The sequence below is a fragment of the Oryctolagus cuniculus genome, chromosome 8 (assembly GCF_051225735.1).
Source record: "Oryctolagus cuniculus isolate XC-2025 breed Fujian yellow rabbit chromosome 8, ASM5122573v1, whole genome shotgun sequence".
In the NCBI taxonomy this organism is placed as follows: Eukaryota; Metazoa; Chordata; class Mammalia; order Lagomorpha; family Leporidae; genus Oryctolagus; species Oryctolagus cuniculus.
In genome coordinates, this window is record NC_142874.1 from 124,829,709 (window position 1) to 124,835,714 (window position 6,006).

Below are 6,006 nucleotides of genomic sequence, written 5' to 3' on the forward strand. Positions count from 1 at the left end.
TCATCTTGTACTAAGATATTACATTGACAAATCCTGCTTGGTAATGCTGTTGCCACATTTTTTTGTGTTTTACAATGCTTTCCCATAATGTTATTTTCACAGAAATATTGTTGAAAATGATATTTCAAAATATTGCCAAACCTATTAGTCAAAAAATGTCTTCACACCGAGTTTGTAAAGGTATTAGATACCATATTTATTCTGTTTAAGATAGTACTATTTTATGCCAATGTTTGTGCATTTTAGTGAAATGATCCCTTTCATATGAAATATTTAATTAACAAATTCTAAAGGGGGCACATTTACCATGCACTTTGATGCTTTCTCTGATTGTTTGTAGCTAATATATAGAATAAAAATAAAACCTTAATTATAGCAATCTTAACTGGCATGTTGTGATTTTATTTTTCTTCATAATCTTTGTCTATACCCTGTGGAACTGAGGTCTATCTACCTTTCACTTTGTAGAACTCTTTGTTTAGAGGAGCATTGAACCTTTTCTTATGGAATAAATTGAATTATGTTTTGACGAAAATTAACTTAAAAAAGGAAAGAAAAAGAGGGGGTTAGGGAGAGAAGAAGGAAAGTACCATTGCATTCTTGGAATTGTATTTATGAAATCTTTTTTCTATATACTAGTAAATTTTAAAAATAGCAATAAAAATAGCTAGGCCCTATGGTGGTGCTAGCTTTGTGGTTGAAGTCAGAAGGCATGTTAGTACCTTGGTCTATACTTACTGTGGAATCATGGAAAAGATAAATTAATCTATTTGAATACCAATGATCTCTGTGTAATGAAAAATTGTGGTGAAAATGTAAAAATAGTATAAACTGTGAATTGTATATACAAATACAAGGCAAGCATTAAAAATAATTCTATTGAAAAATAATTCTATTAAAAATTCCACACATTTAATAATAAAGTAGATAACTAAAATTAGTAAAGTTTTCCTAATTACTGAAAAAGTCAAAGTATTCTATTTTCTTTTACTTATTTATAATTCTGCAATGTTCGCACATGTATTTATCAGTTTTTTCAAGCAAATTTTCTTTACCATATTGAGGACTCTGATAGTAGACAAGAGATTTCAGCAGAGATGAAAACCATAAGAACCAAATGGAAATGTTATAAATCAAAAGCTCACTAGCAGAATGCATTTGATTGGATGGTCAGAAGACTCAACACAATCCAGGAGAAAATCAGAAAACCTGCAGATGTATAATAGAAATTACCAATTAAAATATAAGTTGAAAAAAATAACAAATGTTCTGCTTTATGTATAATTATAATCCCAGGAGTAGAAAAGATAACAGGACAAAAAAAAGTATAAGAAAAACATAATGGCTTTCCACAATCTACAAATCAAAAGCACAGATACAAGATGATCAGAGAAAATAAAGAGGAATAAATCCTACCCCCCACGGAACACACACCCCACACCCATTCCACACATCCATATACCTCCCACCCACCTCCCATGCATAAACATACACTTGGCTATTAAATTATCAAAACTATTGGGAAACAATGATACAGAGAAAGTCTTGAATGCAACAAGAGAATCGAAGATTACCTACGGAACAATAAAGGTAAGTATCACAACAAACTAGTTAGAAATCAAGGAAGAAGAAAAGGGTGTGCTGATCTTACAAGTGATGAAAGAAGAATCTTGTCTATATGTAATTCTATGCCCATGATAAATAACCTGCAAAAGTCAAGGAAAAATGTTCTCTTAAGCAAAACTAAGGGACTAAAACAGGAAAAAAAAAAAGGGTTTGAATACTACATTTAACCAATCTGATGTAACTGATATTCACAGAATATTCCACTGAATAATAGCAAAATACATAATATTTTCAGTATCCCACAGTGATAGTCAAGATAAACAATATTTAGGAACATAAATGAACCTAAACACATTTAAAAGAGAAAGTAAAAATTATGTGTTTAGTCATATAATTTATTTAAATAGTAATAATAGAAAAATACCTAAATATTACCAAATATTTAGGCACTGTGGCACAGCTTACTAAGCTGTTATTTGAGATGTCTGGATCAAATATCAGAGTGCTGATTCAGACCCTGGCTACATCTCTTCCAATATAGCTTCTGGTAATGCATCCTGTGAGGCAGTGGATGATGGTTCAAGTGCTTGGAACCTTGCTACCCACATAGGAGACCTTGATGGGGTTCGGAATTCCTGGCCTTGGGCAGGCCCAGCCCTGCCTGTTGTGGACACTTGGAGAGTGAATTAAATGAAGGAAGATCCTCTCTCTCCCTTTCTTTCTCTTTCTGCTTTTCAATAATATGAAAATAAAAATTTGATGTATTTGGAAATTAAACAACCCACTTTTTTAAATAACATAGGTTAAAGATAATGTCTCAACACAAGTTGTGTGTGTGTATACACACACAAAATTGTACTTTGTTTCATTGTCTTTAGCCCCATAGTATCCAGTCAAGTCAATGTTTTCGGTTCTTAGGTCAGCTCTGTTTTCTCTCCACCTTCTTAGGTGAGGGTACGCTATATATTTGTAACACTGTTGTATTCATCTGTCACAATCTATATCCTATGGTTTCCTCAACATCCAATTTATTTCCTTTTTTCAATTGCAATTAGGAATATTCCCACTTAATGATTAAACATTCAATGGAATCTCACAAACGCATGGTTCCACATCTACCACGACTTTACTGTACTTTAGAGTTCTTTACCCTAAAGTTTCCTTCATGTGACGCCACTGTAATCAGTGCCTTCCCTGCCCACTTCTAGCAATCACTTAGTAGTTTTATACTCCTATAATTTTGCCTTTTCTCTTCCATTTCCCCCTCATATTTTTCTTTTCTTTCTTCATCCCTTTCCCTCCCTTTCAGTTCCCTTCCTGCCCGCCTCCTTCCTTCTCTTTGTCATTCAAGCAATGATGATTGATACCTATTTTAGGATCTGAAGATACACAGCACATGCAAGGCAGTAAATAAAAGGAAGCTAGGGGAAAATTAATGTAAGGCATCTAGGCTTTAAAACTGCATTTTTGCAAATGAAATTGAAAATTTTAACTTAAATTTAATTGACCTGTATTCAACATGGAACACTAAAAATCATGAGTGTTACTAAGTTCATCATTTTGTGGTTCAACAAGGTAGGAAATCTGTTTGCTATCTTTAACAGTTGGAAAAAGAATGAATAATATGGGGCAGTGCTATTGCATAACCCATAAAGCTGCCACCTGCAGTGCTGGCACCCCACATGGGCACCAGTTCAAGTCCTGGCTGGTCATCTTCTGATCCAGCTCTCTGTTATGGCCTAGGAAAGCAGCAGAAAATGGCCCAAGTTCTTGGGCCCCTGCACCCATGTGGGAGATCAGGAAGAAGCTCTTGGCTCCTGGCTTCAGCTGGTCCCAGCTCTTGCTGCTGTGGCCATGTTGGGGAGTGAACCAGCAGATGGAAGATTCTCTCTCTCTCTCTCTCTCTCTCTCTCTCTCTCTCTCTCCCCCTCTCCCTCTCCCTCTCCCTCTGCCTCTCTGTAACTCTGCCTTTCAATTAAATAAACAAATCTTAAAAAAAAAAGAATGATAAGCATATGAAGTAGTCTTCTTTGGTTGGGGACAAACTTCTTATTCCACTAACAGTAGATGATTTTAGAAGACTGTTGGACCAGAACATTTCCTGTTTTTTTTTTTTTTTAAAGAATTATTTTATTTATTTGAAAGTCAGAGTTACACAGAGAGAGAAGGAGAGGCAGAGAAAGAGAGAGAGACAGAGGTCTTCCATTCTGCTGGTTCACTCCCCAGATGACCGCAATGGCCAGATCCAAGCTGATCAGAAGCTAGGAGCCAGAAGCTTCTTCCAGGTCTCCCACGTGGGTGCAAGTCGGAAAAGGAGCAGCTAGGACTCAAACCAGTGCCCATATGGGATGCCGGAGCTGCAGGCTGGGGCTTTAACTCGCTATGTCAGAGTGCCAGCCCCCATGTCCTCTTATTTTGTAGTAATGGCAATAGGGTACCTTTTGTCCATGACTGCTTGTTATATGATTCAAAAAAGTCAAGAGTTTTAATTTACAAATGAAATATTCTACAAAGATAAATTACTAGATATGTTGCCATAAATATGTACTCACGACCAGGTTTTTCTAATGTGTTTTTATGTTTTAATATTTTGTGAATCTCCTTCAACTATAGGAAAAATCTTTAGTCATCCATCTATACCACTGAGAAAGAAATAGAAACTGGAGTGTGATAAATTCATCAGTGGCAAAAGGAGATAAGAAAAATACTACTTCAGTGAAATGTATTATTCTAAGCTAGTGGGGCTGAATATGTAGAATAATATGAGAATTCATCTGGATATTAAATAATGTTTTGAGTAACAAGGATCAAGTAAAATGACATTTATCCTAGTCCTTTATGTTGTTTTTGAATTGGAAAACCAACAAACATAGAGACATATTAAAGAGGCAGTTGGATGTATGTTTGTAAACTGAAGGAGAGGATTTAGAGATGAATTGAGAGAATTAGCAACTAATTTCAATATATTTACCAATTTACATGATTAGAGTGGATAAAATTTTTAGTTGTGTGTAGAGTTGGAAAAGAAGTGGCTGTGCTCAGAGTCTTACACATCAAAATGATTGTGTAGGTGAAAGATGAAAAGTATAGGAAAATTTTGGGAATATTAAAAAGAATTATAAGAATTACCAGGAAGTAAAAATTAATCAATCGGACCAAATCACTTAGTATTCCTGATGGAAGCTTATTTCTGTCACAATTTTCTCATCCTCAAGGTGTAATATTATTAGTTATATCAGTGATACATGCCTAGGCTTAATATTGGTAAGGTTACTGAGACAAATGCACACATTAACTCTTCATATAGCTGCTCAGTTGGTTTCAGTATTATCGTCATTATTACCTTTGCCACAAAGGACATCACTGAAAAGGCTAGCCTACAGAGAAAGCTAAAACATATGGATCAGAAGAGCTGTTAGCTATGAATTACAGGAAAGTCACATACCCTTTGTGACTTGAAGAGAAAAATTATGTTCAGATTTAGATGAGGTTTTTGAAGTGGCATATCAGGAGAGAGATGGTTTTATGTTCCATGGAGTAGATATTGTGTGCGAGGTGGTAAGGTTTTCTGATGAGAAGAATTTGGATCTCAAGAAAAGTTGAGGAAGACAGTTAACTCTAATGCCAACAACAAGGCTTGATGTCCTTGGTAACCAACAAAGTTCAGAGGACGTGAACTTACTTTAAGATTCAGCAGCTGATGTAGAGTGGTAGCAGAAATCAGATCCGAAGCACTACATCACAGGGTGTTTTCTAGGAAGGGTTAGTTAAATGTCAAAGGACAAAGGAGTTATATGAACTATCACGATAATAGTTAAAATGATCGAGGGTGAAGTCTGGGCTGTGTAAGTAGGGAGGTGAAGCCAGTAGAGAATAGAGATGATGTAACAGAATCTGGGTGTCAAGGGCTTAGGAATTCTATAAAGACAAAGAAAAATTCTCTTGGCCTCTATCTGCTCCGCCTTTTAAAAATACATGTCACCTATTAAAAATTAAAAACCCTTCAATGTTCAAGTTGCATAAGAAAGGAAGTGAAGCTAACAGGGATTGTATTATGGGAGAAAATAAGAGGGCTAAAAGATTGGAACATTTTGTGAAGACAGAGGGAAAGCCTTCAAATTTTAAATCTTTTTCACCTGTCAAAGACATATATTATGTAATGTTACTCTCTGGCAAAAACTCCCCTCCCTATGACAACCAAATTTCTAAGCTTAAATAATCTTCTATTACCCTTTCTTTCCTGATAATTTATTTTAATTTTCTTAAATCATCCTTCTTCTTTGGATATGCTTAAACCCCAAAATGCCTGTTGTAACTCATGCATACACCCAATTGTTTGCTTTTACTGTTTCTTCATTTGGGATAACACTAATGGGATCTTTGAAGCCTTATGGATTTAATTTCTGTATCTCTACTTAAGTGTGACTTTGTGGACAGAAA